Source organism: Labrus mixtus, chromosome 14, assembly GCF_963584025.1.
Source record: "Labrus mixtus chromosome 14, fLabMix1.1, whole genome shotgun sequence".
Taxonomy (NCBI): Eukaryota; Metazoa; Chordata; class Actinopteri; order Labriformes; family Labridae; genus Labrus; species Labrus mixtus.
In genome coordinates this window covers 13793469-13810607 of record NC_083625.1, presented here as the reverse complement: position 1 = coordinate 13810607, position 17139 = coordinate 13793469, and the positions used below count along the sequence as shown (strand labels likewise).

At 39.6% G+C, this 17139-nt stretch overlaps 2 protein-coding genes across 2 annotated transcripts in view; one reads left to right on the top strand and one right to left on the bottom strand.

Moving 5' to 3' along the window:
- The window catches only part of yipf5 (Yip1 domain family, member 5), a 174569-nt gene that overhangs the window by 101185 nt on the left and 56245 nt on the right, over positions 1-17139 (top strand). The window lies entirely within an intron of this gene.
- The window catches only part of kctd16b (potassium channel tetramerization domain containing 16b), an 83956-nt gene that overhangs the window by 29729 nt on the left and 37088 nt on the right, over positions 1-17139 (bottom strand). The window lies entirely within an intron of this gene.

The window sequence follows — 17139 nt, the reverse complement described above, 5'->3', positions numbered from 1 at the left end:
AATATAGACAAATGCACTTCTAAACCCCTAAAGTGACTGGTTTATGTTTTTAAATATTTGTAAAAAAAAAACAGTGTCCATTTTTTAACATAACATGTTGTTTGTTTCTGTCATTTCTTGGCAACAGCCAGGGGCTTCTCAAGTCTTGTTGTAAAGGGGATGTTGCCAAGTCTGATGCCAGCACAGAAAACAAACCAACCAACTATCCCCATCTTAACCTGTGTTATAACTTGATAAGCTGCACAGATATACTGGGTGTATAAATAAACTGTCAGGAAACAGCCTCAAGCTGTTGTCTTCCTACAACAAGCTACATAATAATTTTCAGTGTTACAAAATAAGTTGAATTTGAGGAGTTTTTTCGATAAGCATCGGCAGCTTCATTCCATAATGCCCTATCATCGGGTATTAGAGGAAAGGATTTGAGCATTAAGATGTAAAATAGGTAAACAAGTTTGGACTACCATCTACACACAGCCAGACCTTCCAGGCTGATGGATGAAATGGCTTACAGAGGACATGAGCGCTGTGACATTGATCGACAGACTGATATTGCCTCCCTAATCTTGCCTCCACTCAGTCTCACACACACACACACACACACACACACACCCACAAACAAAAAAAACCTTCACACACTCTTTTCTCTGTGCTCCTCTCACTTCTCCATCTTTCTCTCTTGATTTCTGACTCATACTTTTTGTCTGCACTCTCCCTCACTTCTCTTTTCTTCATTTTATTATCTCTCACTCGCTCATCTCTCGTCAATTCCTGCTGGAGTCTCAGGGTGTCTCGTCTCTTTGTTTTCTGACTGTTCTGCACCGCCATCATATTCTCTTGCTTTTCCTCTCCCCTCGACTCTGCTGCTGCCTTGTTTATAAGCACACCATCATGCCCACAAGGAAAACATCTTTGTGCAAAGTTCACAGGGAAACTAAAAATCAATGCAAACCACGAAAAGTCCAAAGCAGTTTCCTGTTTCTATACATTAGAGTGCGTCTGAAAGAACTTGATTGTATTTATGTTTTTATTTTATTATGATGTACCACTGGAACTCAAGGATTATGCTGAGATATTTCTTTGGCAATTTTAGAAGTTGGAAATCGAATACTCAAAAAAAAATTTTACTGTACCTTTTTTACATTTTGTCAAAACTGGCTTTATTACCGTAACAATTTCCATTTATAATGATTCACCAATTAGTCCTTATAAGCAAATTATTTCAATAATGGTTTATGGTGCATTTTAGCCAACTCAAAGTCAATATGAAATTCGAAACTATACCAATATTCCAGTAAATTTGTATTTGTGTGCTTCTGCGTGCAGTGCATCACCAGATGTTAGCGTGGGATTACTTAACTTAAAAACATCTATCAATGTTTGTTTCATTACTTTTATAGATCATTGTTTGTCAATGGTGATCCCACTCTGTTCACTTTTCATTACTGCTGTCAGTGTCTCTCTTTGTCTGTTTGGATGGCAGCTGTAGCTATTTTCTGTCTTTACCCTATACTTTCAATGAGACACCAACTTCAAGCTACATTACAGTGCAAAAGCTTGTCTTTCTTTTTTTGGCCTCTTTTTCTATATATTTTTATTCCAGATCTTACATGAAGTTTAGGTTTTTAGGGAGGAGTCTATGAATGGCAAGTGGACTTGAGCTTGTATAGCGCTGACAGATAAGAAAATGATTGATGGCACACATGATTGAGAAGTGGGCAACAACTAATAACAGTATTTCCCTGACTATTCATTTCATTCAACACGAGTGGGAGATGAGCGTGACTTGTGCAGGGGAGGCATGAAGTTTACATGCATACACAAAAAGGATCGTCATTTATTTACCCTTATGTCCCTACTAATCAAATCTACTTCTAACGCTGAATCTAAGATTAATGTTACGTAAATATGTTGTGATTTAACTTTAAAAAGTAAATTTACTGTTGAAGTTAATCTGCTCCAGCCTCCGGGCCAACTCACTAAAGAGATTAACTAGGGGGACACACTGGGTGTGTTAGGTTTTGTTATTCAGAGCTGAACAGCTAGAGCCATGTTTGTGAGTCTAACATAAACTTGAAGGTCTGTGGGCTGATTTCTGCCTTTGCCTGTCCCTGCTGTGAAGCATCTTGTCTGCTCTGAGTTACTACCTGCTGTTTCTCTTTTCGGCAGATCAGCCTGAGCACACTGTCTGAACTGTTTCATCTCTTTCAAAGAAGAAAAAACAAAAATGTAACGGAATAAAAAACGTATAAACACTGTAGCAAGGTCTAATTGTGTATACAGTTTACTCGTTGTTTCCTCTCTGTGTTATTTTTTTTTCTCCCACCCACATCATTTCTATCACAACGTATCCTGTATGACTCTTCTACAACAGGGTATGATGTACTTTTCGGTGGTGAGGTCTTTGAGTTAGCCTTTTGTTTCCTCTTTTTACCTGTGACCTCATTCACTCTTCGACCTGGTTGTGCAGAAACTGAGAGTTTTCCGCCCAGCATGAAGCTGAAGAAGTGGAAAATAGCATGGCACTCCTGTGTGACCTGGCTACAGCCTGCTGCTTGATTACAGCAATCAATCGAGAGGAAGATAGAGAGAGAGCGAGAGAAAGAAGAGAGCGAGTGTGTATGTGTGTGTGTGTGTGTGTGTGTGTGTGTGTGTCCATGGGTACTTGTGGGTTGTGGGTCAGACAAAGCAGAACAGACAATCACAGAGGGCTCTCGAACACTCTCCACACTGCTCTTGTGCTCAGATGAAGAACATGTGGGACGAATATCAAAGAGAACATTGAATTCTCCTGCAGGAGAGATAAAAGAAGAACAGGAACACGTTCTATCCCTCCTGGACCACAGTTTGTTTCCCTCACTTCTCGGTCAGTGTGGGTGGTTCGACGTTGACACACTCCAGTGCTCTTTGTTGACATATCATTGGTTCCCAGTGATGCATTGCTGCCCAGCTCCAATATCAGCTTGAATATTGAACACAGGTCAGATAAAGCATTCGGGATTTGAAATAGCATCCAGTATTGGTGGGCTGTTCTAGTGTACTTTGTGTTTGTTTGTTTTTTTCTGGAGACATCATGAATAAATGAATGACTGATGTACACTTGAGAACGCTTTCGGAATAATACATTAACAAGTCATAATCAGCCTCTCATATCTCTGCAAAAAGTCTTGCCTAAGTCCAGCTAACAGGCCTGCATATTAAAAGGGAGATTACACAGCGCCTTTCGACAAAGACCATTCTTATAGATCTACACAATTAGACTCATTTGAAATCCACCGATCCGACCAAATGACTTTGCGGAGCGTAATGATGCAACAAAAGTTTCAGAGGTGAGATGAGTTACACACGTCTGTTAGCAACAGTCAGTCTGGAGGCAGCAGCAGAATTCAAATGACTGGATAATGATCTCAGGGACAGGAGGATTGATCCACTGTTCCATCACTGTAATGAGAAGCTATAAGACACCCAAAACGCTCTGATTGGGCTCCCTGAAGAACTGGCAGAAAATGTTGGACCATTTCTCCTCCTGACAATAAAAAAAATAGATTATTAAAGTCCCTCTAGAGACTAAAAACAAACGGAGGGCCTGTCACATTAAATGACAAGGCCTTCCATAATGTCTGCACCGTCTATCAAGAAGGTACAATCAGCAGCTGATGAGGCAAGTGACAGAGTTCTTACATCAAACAGCTAGATCCACAGGGATACAGATTAGGCCTCTGAGCACAAGTGTTATAACAAGGTGACCATAAATAGACATAGATTTTTTTGTATGGCTGGAAGAATTTGGCAAGAATAAATTAGGACTCTTTAATATCAGGACCTTTTTTTTGTAACTTGAAAAGCAAACGGCTAATAACTAAATAGTTCCAAGCTAGAGAATATTGGAATAAATCAGCAACTATCTTTTTTTTTTTTTTTTTTACTCTTCTCTAAAGTATAGCTTAATCACTGGACCCAGAATAGTTCTGTTTCCCCGTTCACGTTCAATGCCAAGCAGTCGTGTTTGGATTGTGTAAAAGTTTCAGCATTATTTGGGACAAACCCTGGGTAAGGAGTGAACGATAAGGTTGACATTTTGGGAAATATGCTTCCAATGCAGAGAGATGATACAATTGATATTGCTGCTAATGTTTGTGAAGTAAATGTAAAAGCTACAACCAACAGCTTTTTAACTTGTCTTTTCACCAAAACTGGAAACAGGAGGAAACGGCTAGCCTGGCTCTATGGTTCAAGATTTGCCGAACAGTGCCTCAAAGGCTCACTATGACTACCATGCCATATCTTCTTTGTTCAGTCAAAAAGCCATGACTAACTGTTCCCGGCCAAGAAAATGCTTTCAACATTAAAAACAGTCATGAGATCCTGTGTTACAGGAACATGGTGCACTTTAAAAACTAAGTAGTAGTTTGCAATTATCTTCTGGGACATGCTAAGTGAAGTAAAGTGAAGGTTTCTTTTTAATATGAGCAATGAATAATCAATCAAGCACAAAACTTAAATATCTCCTTCAACAAAATCGTTTTGGAATTTTGGGTTGTCCTTTTCATCTCTTGGAAAAAAAACTGAATCATATCTTGTGTCAGAAAAAAAAAAAAAAAAAGACACCTCAAGCATACAGAGGATTGGCACCAAAATAATCTGGCTCAGTCAGTACACATGTCAACACTGCTATTGGCCAAATATATTCTTGAGGCAGTCATACTTCTGAAACTGCACCGCAAGCTCTACTTTTCTGTGCCTTGTTTGGTCATGATGATATGTTTCCTACGTCCTATGTAGCACAATGGTAATCGTATCTGCAATGCAAATTGCTGGCAAGTTCAAGGGCTCAATTTGACATCAAAGACTTGTCCAAAGTGCTCACTTCACAGAGAAAGATGAAGGTGCATCTGGCAGCTCTCCATTTTATCCCTTATAGTCACTACCCATTCATCAGGTACTTTGTATCAACAAAAAAAAAATGGCCTTCATCTCCATCACTGAAAACATCCTGCATTCACTGCTCTAGCTTCTGCCACCCTACCATCACCTCAGCTACCTTTGAACTAGCCAGATGCTCTCCAGGCTTTATTTGCATAAAAGCTTTGCAAAACACCATTGGAATATATATTATTGATGCACAAAGCACAAACAACTGCAGCCTACCAATGAAAGTGCAAACACCAGATGTATCTTTTAGTGAAATAGCAGACATATACTATTCTGTTTAGCATTCCATTTCTGCCCTATAGCGTTTATTGACATCATTAAGAGTGTTCGTGAGTTGTTTATGACTTCTAACTGCATCTCTAACATTATTCTGCTAAATACCACCAACTCCTTTTCTTCTTTTCTATTTAAAAAAATGTCTTCAGACGGCCACTTTTCTACAGCTCTACAATTCACTTAGTAGATGCTTTTATCCAAAGCGACGTACATCTGAGAGTAAGTACAACACAAGCGAGGATCTAGACAAGAGGAAACAATGTCAGTAAGTACAGCTTTAAGTCTGATAGGACACATGTGCTGAGAGGCAGTGCACAGAGGCAAAGCATAACATCATAGCTGTTCTTGAGAGTTCTAATCAGCATCAAAACCATCCTCAGTATCGCCGTCAACATTCAAGAAAACCATCATCATTGTCATCAACACCATTAAGCGTGTAGGTGTTCCTAAAGACTTGGGTCTTTCTCTTTTTCTTAAAGGTGCAAAGGGACTCTGCAGACTGAATTGAAGAGGAGAAGAGTCTAGCTAGTGAGTTAGGGCCCTGTTGTGAAGGTTGGATCAGAAGCCTTTCATTGGAAGAGTGTAGTGGGCGGGAGGGAGTGTAGACCTGGATGATAAAGCTCAGGTAAGTAGGAGCCGTTTTTTGTCGCTGTTTTGTAAGCGAGCAGCAGGGTTTTAAATTTGCTGTGAGCAGTAACTGGGAGCCAGTGGAGGGAGGAACAGCCGATGAACAGCCGAGTGGCTTTTCTCACTCCAATTATCCACGTCCTACTTATCTTTAAACTGAAGTGACTGGAACTTTTTCCTGTGTTTTCCTTATTAGCTTCGTGTGTTACTGTCAGATTTTGGACCCTCACAACATCCCAGCATTAGTTTAAAAAATTGCAGGAGCTTGGCATTAAATACATTTATGTAAAAGCTTTTCAATTTTATATTAAAAGCATGTTGAACAGCTTCTTCGGGGGGGGTTTCCCATCATTTGTTCATTTAAACTTAATATTATATGGATTGTAAAGGAAACACAATATAAACGTCACCATAAGAAGTAAAAAAATTAAGATTTTGTAGATTCACTGGAACGTAATGCTAATTTAACAGATTTACAATTTGCTTTTCTTTACAAAACAAATTTAGGAAGACTACCTCTTCTTTTGTCATCTTAACCTTAATCTCTCCTTAACTACTCTCCATCATCTTCTACTGTCCCTTCTCCGCTCTCTTCCTTCACTTTGGTAAGCTTATGCATCAAATATTACTGATATCCGCGTGCTGCAAAGGATTATTTATTCAGAGAAAGCTCTATAAATCATGTCAACCTGACCAGCGTGTGCTGCTTAACGTAGGACAGAGAAATATGAAGATGTTTGTGTGTGGCTGTGTGTGGAGAGAAAATCTGCTTCCTTTGGAACTTTGTGACACTCATCTACGAGATAACAGCGTACTCCGGAGAAAAACCTGAATGTTGAAATCAAAAATTAAAGTTTCATAGATTTCACTGCAGATGCAGCGGATGTACAGAGCCAATGCAGATTTATAACACAGTAATGATTGCAGCGGTGCATAGGAATGTATATGACAGTGTGAATTATTCAGATCATGTATTAATAATTACTAAAATGAAGAGGAAGCATGAAAGGATAGGTGAAGAAGGGGAAAAAAAGTTGAAACCCCATTTTCTCACTGCTGTTAAGACCCTCTACCTCCTGACTGAACATCTTAAATCATGACTATTTTTCCACGCAAAAACTGTGAGGGTTTTAGGCCAACTCCTGTAAAAGATATAAAACTTTTCTCAGGATTTATGTGACACTTTAAAAAAAAAGGTTTACGTCTCCAGAGAGTGCTTTAAAAAAAAAAAAAAAAAAAAAAAACGTTTGGAACAAACTCACTTAAGATGTCAAAGACTGTGACTGCATGTTGCTGACGGTTGATGACAGTGCAGCTGTGTCTGATTGGTGTGATGCACTCTGGGATTTTTTTGTCTTCACTGTGGCTATAGATAGGTTAGCGAAACTGAGATATGACTCTGAACCCTCTCCTCACCTGTCTGCACAATCACACACACACACACACGGTAAAACAGACAAAGAGGGAGAAACAGAAAAATGCGCAGAGAGGGAGATCTGGTAGCTGTTTTTTCAAATCGAGTCAAAGATAAAGAGAGATAGGCAGGGAGAGAGATGGGACGGGCAGTGACATTGGGAGCCAAATGAGAACACGGCCATATATATAATTGCCGCCATTACCATCATTAGTCTTGTACTCAGATTCTCTTGGCTCACACTGTGCCTGCACCCTTGCCAGCCTGCACAATGCCCCTAAAATAGCCGTGTGTTTTAAATTATGCATGGTGATAGAAATAGACAATTTGCAGCACGACAATTCCCCTCCCTCTCGCTGACACATTGCTGAAGTTGGAAACATTAAAAAGAGCAGTCCTTTTTCCGGGCAGCTATATCGTTTGATCAAAACATGAAGACAAGTGTTACTTCATATTTCATGCCATTAGGGTCCTCATTAGAATACATGAAATGTTTGAGTGGATACACTCCACAGTACCTACTCTTGATTTATTATAGGTAGAGGAGGTCAAGGGTTACTTCCTGGTTGAATGAGCTCTGGGAAATGAAGTGAAAAATGAATTTGTGCAGGAGAGTTCTTACATGTGTCAACTAAAATCATAAAACGTAGGCCCCTTTCATAAAACATATCTTACCTATTCATGATTGGGCGTTTCTTACCGAAAACAATTCTCAAGTGTTGTTATCACGCAAGAATATTCTTTCATATTTCATCTGCTTTATTTTTATTTATTTTTTCGTTTTGTTGCCATTCATTATTTGGCAAGGACATAAAAAAGTCATGTTATAGGCAACATAAAGGAGATGTCTTTAAAACTTTGAATATCTCCGTTATTAAGGCCTGAAAAATATATATTTTTAAAGGAATTCTATTCTATATTCACCAGATGCAAATTCAAGCCCTCCTCCCACTGTTAATGAGAATAGTGTTCTCATCCCATAAATGTGTGGCATTGACTTTAATCTGCATTAAAATGTTCTTGACCACTGGGGGGCAGAACAATATTGACATACTGTAAAGACATTTCTGTTAGTTCCCAATTTGTTGCTCATCTTGTTTGTATGTTGTGGTGTTGGGTTCTTAATGCATGATGGGTTTTTAATCTTTCTAATTGCGACAGCATCATGCTGCTTCTGAAAACAATGTTGAGGAAAGCTATAAGAATGAAAACAGTCAAACTGAAGGCTGGAAAACTAAAACAAGGACATGAAAGATGATTTTAAATCAATACAGATATATTCTGTATTGAGCTGGATTGCGGTGTCTTAAAACATCTATATAGAATTGATGAAATAACTTTAATTCTTTATTCTATTTCGAGTAAATCTTTTGAATTTGTTTTGGAAAAAGGTTAAAGCGAGTTTATGATGTTTTGTTTGCCTTTATCTTACCTCAAATCTAATGTCATATATCAAGAGGTTAACATGTGTGAACATTTTCAAATAAACGGCCTCACTGATAAATAATAAACCACACTGTTGCTTAGTTTATTTATTAGAATATAGGACTATAGGGCTATACTATAGGCGTCAAACTGGGTCATGCTAGGTGTCATACTTGACATTCAAAGCATAATGTAAAAATTGACTGTTGTTATAAAATCACTTTGGCATTTAACCTTCTCTTTCACTGCTACATTAATGAAAATCATTACAGAGAATGTAGGGCATCTCTTAAAGTGTTCCAGCTAGAGTTTACCAGAAAATATACATGAATTTCATAAAAAAAAGACCTGGATTAACATACAGCATGTCTGGAATAATCCTGTAAAAATAAGCTCAGTAGGGAGCTGGCATTACTAAACTGTAATCTTAGAATGTTGTTTACCACACAGTGTGGTGAATGTTGTTTTCTGCTGCAGCTGACTCATACTGTTTCCTTTGCTCGTCTGAAATCGGAGTTTCCCCCGGGATGATGTGAACATTTTGCATCTTGCATCTTGTAGTTGTGTAAATATTTTCAGCCTTTGCAGCTCTGCTTTTGGAGGAGTTTTTTTGATCTGGATATAGGGAAAGGAAGCTGTAGGTCAGGGACATTATTAAGCAAGATGGACTGAGATTATACTCTATAGATTATCACAATAATAAACTGGAAAGGATTATCATCAACACTTCTCCTCCCCATTTGACTCAACACAGAATCATGTATGTTTTTGTTTAGATTGTAATTATGTATTGATCCAGTTTGTGTCGTTAGAGCTGATGGATTTTAAACAGTACTCATGATGAATGCATATATTGTTAAGTTCACTCTGTAAAGCAGCTATACACCGTGGTCTGAGAGCAGGAAGGAAAGAGACGTTTTATGAAGTCTGGAAAAGAGAGATGAAGGAAAAGGGATTGGAAATGAGAACTTGAGTAAACAGAAGTAAAGAAATGCTTAAGCAAATGAAAGGAAGTAAAAAAGAAGGTAAATGGGTGTGGGGGCTGTACAAACCATTGGAACTGATTATTTACAGAGGAAGCTGCTTGGAGGCAAAGCATCGATATTTCGCTTGTGGAGACTCAGCAGCTCTACTGAAAATTGCTCAAGGTTTGTTTCTCTGTTTAGATGTGTTGTATATTCATGTGCTTCCTCCCGACTGTCAGTTCTGTGATTTAAGCCACAGTTGACTCTGTTCTGTGGAGCAGCACTTTCAATAGGGCCCGAACAGTGAACACTTTTTAATAGACACACAAACACACACACAAAAATTTTACACAAACATACTTTTTCTCTGTCTTTTTAATACTCATCTTCAAACCAAAATGTTTACTATAGTCAAGCATCTCCTTTTTGACTTTGTTACAGAATGAACCATGGGAGATAGATTTTATCATTCTTAGTCAACAAACATGTACAATAGGATATAACATCTGTTTCATACTTTCATGTTGATAGTTAGTTTATATATAATAAGTACGGACAGAAAAAGTGTAAAAAGAAAATGCTAGTCAGACATGTGGGTGCTTGGACATATATTTAATGCCACCCCTGCGTAAACCAGTAGCCCAGTTGGTCACCCTATTCCGAAAAAGTCTGGACCCGCCCCTCATGTTAGGTCTTTAAAGTCTACAAATTGGATAGCCAGTCCTAATTGTGAGAACGGAGCTCCTAATGGAAGTTGAAGCAGGAATGGGATTGTTGTTTTCTCATCTCAATGCTCTCTGCCTCTCATTAACTTAGTGTTATCACTGGGTAATGAGCAGATGAGCATTTTCTGTGTATCTAAAGTTAATTTGGTTATTTGCTTAGGTATCTTGTTAAGCATTTCGAGAGCAATTTGTATTTCACATCAGCACTTTTAGAGCAGTCAATGTTTCAATTTGACTACTTTCTCCAGAAAGTAAGATGGCCCGCGAATATGTGTGAAGTCTAATCTAAAATACCACTCGCAGCATGTTTTTTCAAAGCAGCTGGAACACTTGGGATCATAAATCATCTTTGCCAAAAGTCTAAAGGGTGTTTTTTGTCTTAACTCAAGACAATCTAACTTCATGTTGCGTCGTCTCTTGTGTTTTTTATGTTTTTTCACAAAAATATTGAGAAAATGTTTCCTTACTAAAAGAAAAGGGCTTTTGATGCACTAATAGAGGGTGAACTGGACCTCAACCTGTGTGAGTGTGTGTATTTGTATGTACACTGCACAGGTTTAGGCCATTCATCAGAAAGTAGACAAGACCAGGATCAATGCTGAGATCATTTAGAAAATGGAATGAGTCATTCCTTTACCTTTCTTTTGGCTGAGAATTGATCCTGGTAAGGAAACAATTGCTTGTAATAATGATGTTTTCTTTAAAGTAAGGAGTAACAGAGTAAGTGTGTGCTTGTGTGTGTGCCTGGATAAATCGGTGCAAGAAGGGCCATCGACTGACAGCATAGGACTGAGTAAACCTGTCACTGTGATCCTGTTACCCTTGGGGCACTTCTTGCTCACCTCTCTATACAACCCCTACTGAAGGCCCTGAGCTCATCTCTTGTCTAGCACACCTGGGGTACACCACACACTCCCCCCCATCTACTGGTACTTCATCCTCCTTGACCCCAATATGCTGCCTTCAAGAGGCTATCATCGGACCTGGGGAGAGGAGGTTGCAGGGATAATGGTAGGTGTTCAGATGTCACACCTGGAGCTTTGCCTCGGGGGAACTTAATGAGCCGTGCTGCTCTTTTGTATGATTTGTGCCTCCCTCTATCTTCCTGTTTCTCTCACTTTTTGAGTAGTTGTAAGACAGGTAAAAGCTGGTATCCTTCCCAATGCCCTCTCCTAATTTTGCTTAATAAGTCTCCTTCACTTATCACTCCTTATGTACGAGAGAGGCAGAATCTAAAGGGGTTCTTTTGGAGGAACTTGACCCTATTAATTCAGTGTTTTCTTGGGATGCTGTTAGGGAAGAGAGGACTGAAACAACAGCAAAGCATAACACGAATACAATTCAACCAGCTGCCATTGTAGAGCTTGATAGCGGTGTTTATGTAATTTGAACATGGCTTCTTTGTAATTGCTTTGCCTCTCTCAGAGAATTGTGGGGAAAATGGAAAAACTGACTAAACTACAAAGAGAGAGTAATAGGGCTGTTCAGTGTAATTATGTTTATGCGCGTTAAGAGGCAAACAAAGACTTGCAATCAGATGCTTCTACATGAAGGTTTCTGTGGAGGGAAAATAAAAACAGCACTCCATGATTTAGGTGCTCATTAAAGATGCTCTGATACTGAGACCAGAATTGCTGTTTGCCCGTATTATTGCCTGATATGCAGTAACGAGTATCGCAAGTGTGCCAATCAATGCACTGCATGATACCATAACCATTAAGCCCCTCCAAAAATCAATTGGTTTAGGATAAAGTGTTGTGAGACAATAGCAAGCAATTGTCTAGATGAGCTACATGTGTGAACGCAATATGAGAAAAACTTTTCTCCTGGACTTTATCTGAACTTTTCCTGTCAGCCCCCGAGGCAAGGCAAGGCAAGTTTATTTCGACACTACATTTCAGCAACAAGGCAATTCAAAGGGCTTCACACAAGACATTGAAAGCAGCATGACAAAGGGTGAAAGAGACAATCAAAGAAGAATATCATTTAAACCTGTACATAGTAAATGACTAAAACTATAAATATGTGATAATTAAGAACAGCGATGAACAACTGCAGGTACCGCTACACATCTACACACTCACACCTGCACACTTATACACACATACATACACACACACCTTACAGCTTAGGTGGTGTTGAGGGCTTTAATATTTCTTTTCATTTGAAACGGTAATTTATTCTCAAAAGGACACTGAGGTTTCCCTTATTTCCAATGCCGTCGACATTACAAGCACAAAGACATAATAGACAAGGGGACAAAGGAATTTTTAAAACGGTTGTTGCTGCCTGGGGTTACCCTGTATGGTTTGCCTGAGGGGAGGAGCTGGTACTCAGGGTGGAGAACATGAGATGGGTCTGAAATGATTTTTTTTGTGCCTGTCTGATTATGGTTTAAAATAGTGAACAATTACTATAACTAATCAGCTCTGCAGGTACACAAGAATCCAGTTCTCTGAAGTCACTGACGCGAGTCTTACCATCCCAACCGGACACAGATTTACATGCTGGGCCCTAGTAAAAAATTCCACACTGTTGTGTGAATGCATTATTCACCAATTACAACTTTGGGAATTGAGTCAAGCAAAAGCCCAGAGAACCCCTGTGCTGTACACACTTCCACCTTGACTGCAGTACTTCTTTTTTTTTTTTTAAAGATTTATTTTTTAGCTTTCTGTGCCTTTATTTCAGAGACAGGACCAAGGATAGAGACGGAAACCAGGGAGAGAGAGTAGGGAACGACATGCGGGAAAGGAGCCACAGGTCAGATCCGAACCCGGGCCGCCCGCGTCGAGGACTACAGCCTCCATATATGGGCCGCGTGCACTTACCACTGCGCCACCAGCGCCCCAACTGCAGTACTTCTTAACACAGACAATTGTGATAAATTACTTGATACTTAAACAATATTGTTCCACCGATCTTAACTATCAGTAACCTTACAGGCAGAGCGCACTATGCAGATAGTACTCCTTCAGAATTATGAAAGAATAAAGTTTCATGATGCAATAATGCAAGTTCGTAACTGCCAAAGAAAAGTAAGATAATCCGTAAATTAAATAGTAAAAAAAACCTCATTATAGCAAAATGTCAACTTTCTGTGTATTTTCAACAAGTGTATGCATGTGTTCTATAACTCCACTGGTATGAAAGGGCCACTCTGTGTCAACAAATATGTAGGTATCAGAACATCTGTGGTGCTCATAGTGATAAAAAATATAGCATACAGTGTACCAACATAGATGAGTCCAAGACAGCTGGAAAATGTGTATAAATAAACAAGCAGAGCGTCTTGCCCTGTACTGTACCAGACACTACAGCTCGACTCCTGTGCTTCAGCCTGCTCCTCGGAGATGAAAGGAGCTGCTGACTCCTTTGGCTTGCATTAGCATTCCAACACCCACCTTCCACCTTATCTGCTGTCAAAACAGCCACCTCTAACTTCCACAGAGAAAGTCTTTGACCACACATCAATGACAAGCTGCCTTATCAATGGCCCAAACAAGCTTTGTGCATGTCAAAATCGTGGGCAGCGAAAGAAGCGGGAGCTGGTGGAAAAAAAGGAGTGGGGGATGTGTCTCTGCAGAAGAGCCAGACAAACACACAGCGAAAGAGAGAGCGAGAGAGCAGTGAGTGTGTCTGACATTTCTAGCGCTGGTATTTTGCTATATGAGGAGACCTCGAGGGAATGGAATTGAAGAAGCCTCCTCCGTGCACCCACGCATCCCTCTTTAACATTTGTTTGAGGCATCTTTGCAAAGGCTTGCCTGGACCAATAAAGAGTACAGAGGGTTGAGCACTTGTCATACAGTGGCCCCAAAACAAAGAGCAAGTAAGTGAGACAGTGAGACAGAGAAACAGAGCGTGACACAAAGAAGAGAGAGCGGATGAGACAAAAGGGGAAGCTCAAGTGATGGCAGAACAATTGTGAGGGTCTGAGCGTTTGCCATGATGGTGCTCACATCTTGTGTCGCTGCAGGGGGCAGTACAAAGGCTGTAATATTTGCATGCTTGCTGTTGATAGACACTACATAAGGAAACTTAGAGTAATTTGGACAAAAGTTTAGGAATTTGTCCTTCAGTCACGGATTTAAAACCCTGCCACGATGTAGCACAACAAGGACATCTAGCCTCATATGATATAAATGTGCAGCCAATCCTTAATGCAGCTTTCCAAACTAGAAGCCAACCAAAATAGGAGAGGCGATTCCCTTGCTTTGCAACAGCTCAAATTGCTACCAAAGACCTTGCCTGAATTCTAGATGATTCAAATTTTCACCTTAGATGCTTTTGTAACCAATGACGAAACATCTGTATGCAATGTATGGGATGATAGTGACACATTTTAAGCTGACCGTTACCTCTGCGAGTCTGTGGACGCAAAAGCAACTTTCACTTACAAAATTGAAGCAACATCTTTCAAAAAGTTTCTATCAATGTTTATGTTTTAAATGTGTAGACTTTAAGCCCAGGCTCAGAAAACACTGGTGTTAGTCGTACCTGACTTTGATACATCTCCCTCCATAGCCACAAATGATATCCTTTAAGAGTGTTCAAATGCTCACTAGCACTTACCATGATGAGAAAGCATTTTTTGTAGTGTAATATTTGTTGAGTTCCTGATTCATAAACTAGGCAGCAAGTTATTAAGAGAAACTGTCCATGACACCATAACAACTGGTAGAAAATCAGGACTGAGTGGCTTGAGTTGAAGGATCACAGTTCCTAAAATATTTCAGCTTTTGTTTTAAAATAAATCTCGAATGATTATGAACTAGAACAAAATGTATACTGATATCTCAATGAAACTATCAAAAGCTAACAAAACCATAATAAATAAGAGTATCAATTATTATGTTAAACTGTTGTCACGGGCTAGGTGTCAGTCGAAGTGAGTTGCTGCTGAAACAGCCTTTATTTACATTTTTCATGACATTGAAGGATTTGTTTGACTGTTAAAAGACAGCAGGAGATTTTTTTCTTTTTCTAAAAAAGGACGTCGTCATTTAGTTACTTCAACATGTACAGAGCAAAGTCATTAAAGTCATAAGAGGCACTGCTTCGTCCACAGGGGTTGCCAAAATCAACACAAACTGAAAGCTCCTCCCAGGAGCTTGACAAAAATGTTATATTGCTTTTGAAGTCAGTCATATGAAGTCATGGTAGTTCCCTGAGATAGATCAATATACAGCAAGCTGATATTTGGTCAACAAAGGAGAGCTCATTAATGTTGATTTTTTTTTCTATTGCCTGCCTTGTTTTTAATTCACTTGATTCCCAGCTGTCTGATTCTATCATCTCAGCAAGCTTCTGGCAGTGATCAATGGGTATGGCATGAACTTGACCTAGCTTATCAACCTTTGGCTCTTAAGCTACCACCCGCTCTTCTCTTCATCTCTATTCTCCCTCCTTCTCCGCCTATGTTTGTGTTGTATCAGCAGAGTAATATGCCGGCAGTGATTGGAAGTTGAAAGGTCATCCTCAGTCCTTGAACAGTTGTGGTGGGGGGTGGGAGGGCTGAGGGCTAAATGTCATTCACAGTCAGTGCAGCTAGTGCATGGCCAGAGGGGAGGTCACAAGGTCTGATGAAAACAAATCCATCACTTTGCTGCCAGGGTAACAGGCCACAAGGCTGGAGGGATACAGGGGTGCAAAGAGCTTGAAGTGATGGAGACAGAAGGAGGGAGGGAGGGATGGGGGTGAAAGGAAGTTGTGTTTGTGTTTGTCGGCGGTGGATCCTGCTAAGGAGGACTCAGCTGGCCATAGACAGACGCAAGATGGGGATGCTTTAAGTCAGACCTGAACCATACGATGAACTTGAGCAGTGTGTGTCTGTGTGTGTGCAGATCTCTTGCTTTCATTCTGACACTAATGTTAAGAAGCATTGTGGTAATCTCATTAAAACTAATACAAAATGACAGGAGACTTAAAACAAACCACACCAGACTGGCCTTTCTTGGTTTTATTACAGTTTACACTTGCAAGTGGTCACACCAACCAGGTACAAGAAGTGCTTTGGATTAATGTGCACCATAGCTTTCTTGGGTTTGACTTTTATTTACAGTCACCAAACTTACACCGACACCTGTTCAGTTGTTTATCACTTTTACGCTGACATGTTTCCTTCTGACTTGTCAAAAGTCACACTTGTCAAGTGTCTCTGAGACTCAAATTGTAATCAAGAATGTCAAGATTATATATGACATGTACCGGTCAGCATGGCAACGTTGCTATGAGTTGAGCAGTATGGCTAACACACATCTCAAAAAAAGCATTATCTAGTGATTCTTAACTGTTCAAGCCTCATGACAGAACATCAACACCTTCATGAAAAATTGAATTTCTGATAGTTTTCAACCAATCAAATTTGTTCAATGAAAAATGGTGCAGTTCGGACCTCAGACTGAACAAAACTTGACTTGATAAAGTCATACATTTTTTTAGATAAATCAAGACAAAGATGAGAATGACTAGGTTTGATAGGTTAGACACAGTAAAGGGAATATTTCAGCACCACCGGAGAGAGACAGAATAGAAAAATAAAAAAAGCTGTGCAGTACAAACTCATAGAAAATGTATATGTTTAGGATATGACATGATGTGCACAAGAGTGAAACTGGATGTCAGTGATTTAAGACAATGAGCTAAACAAACATGTTTAAAAGGTGCTTCAAATACTTTTTTGACAGGCAAACATCTGGACCTCTTGGGTCCCAACCCACCAGTTGAGAACCACTAATCTATAGAATAGGTTTCTTGCCTTTGTGCACAGTTC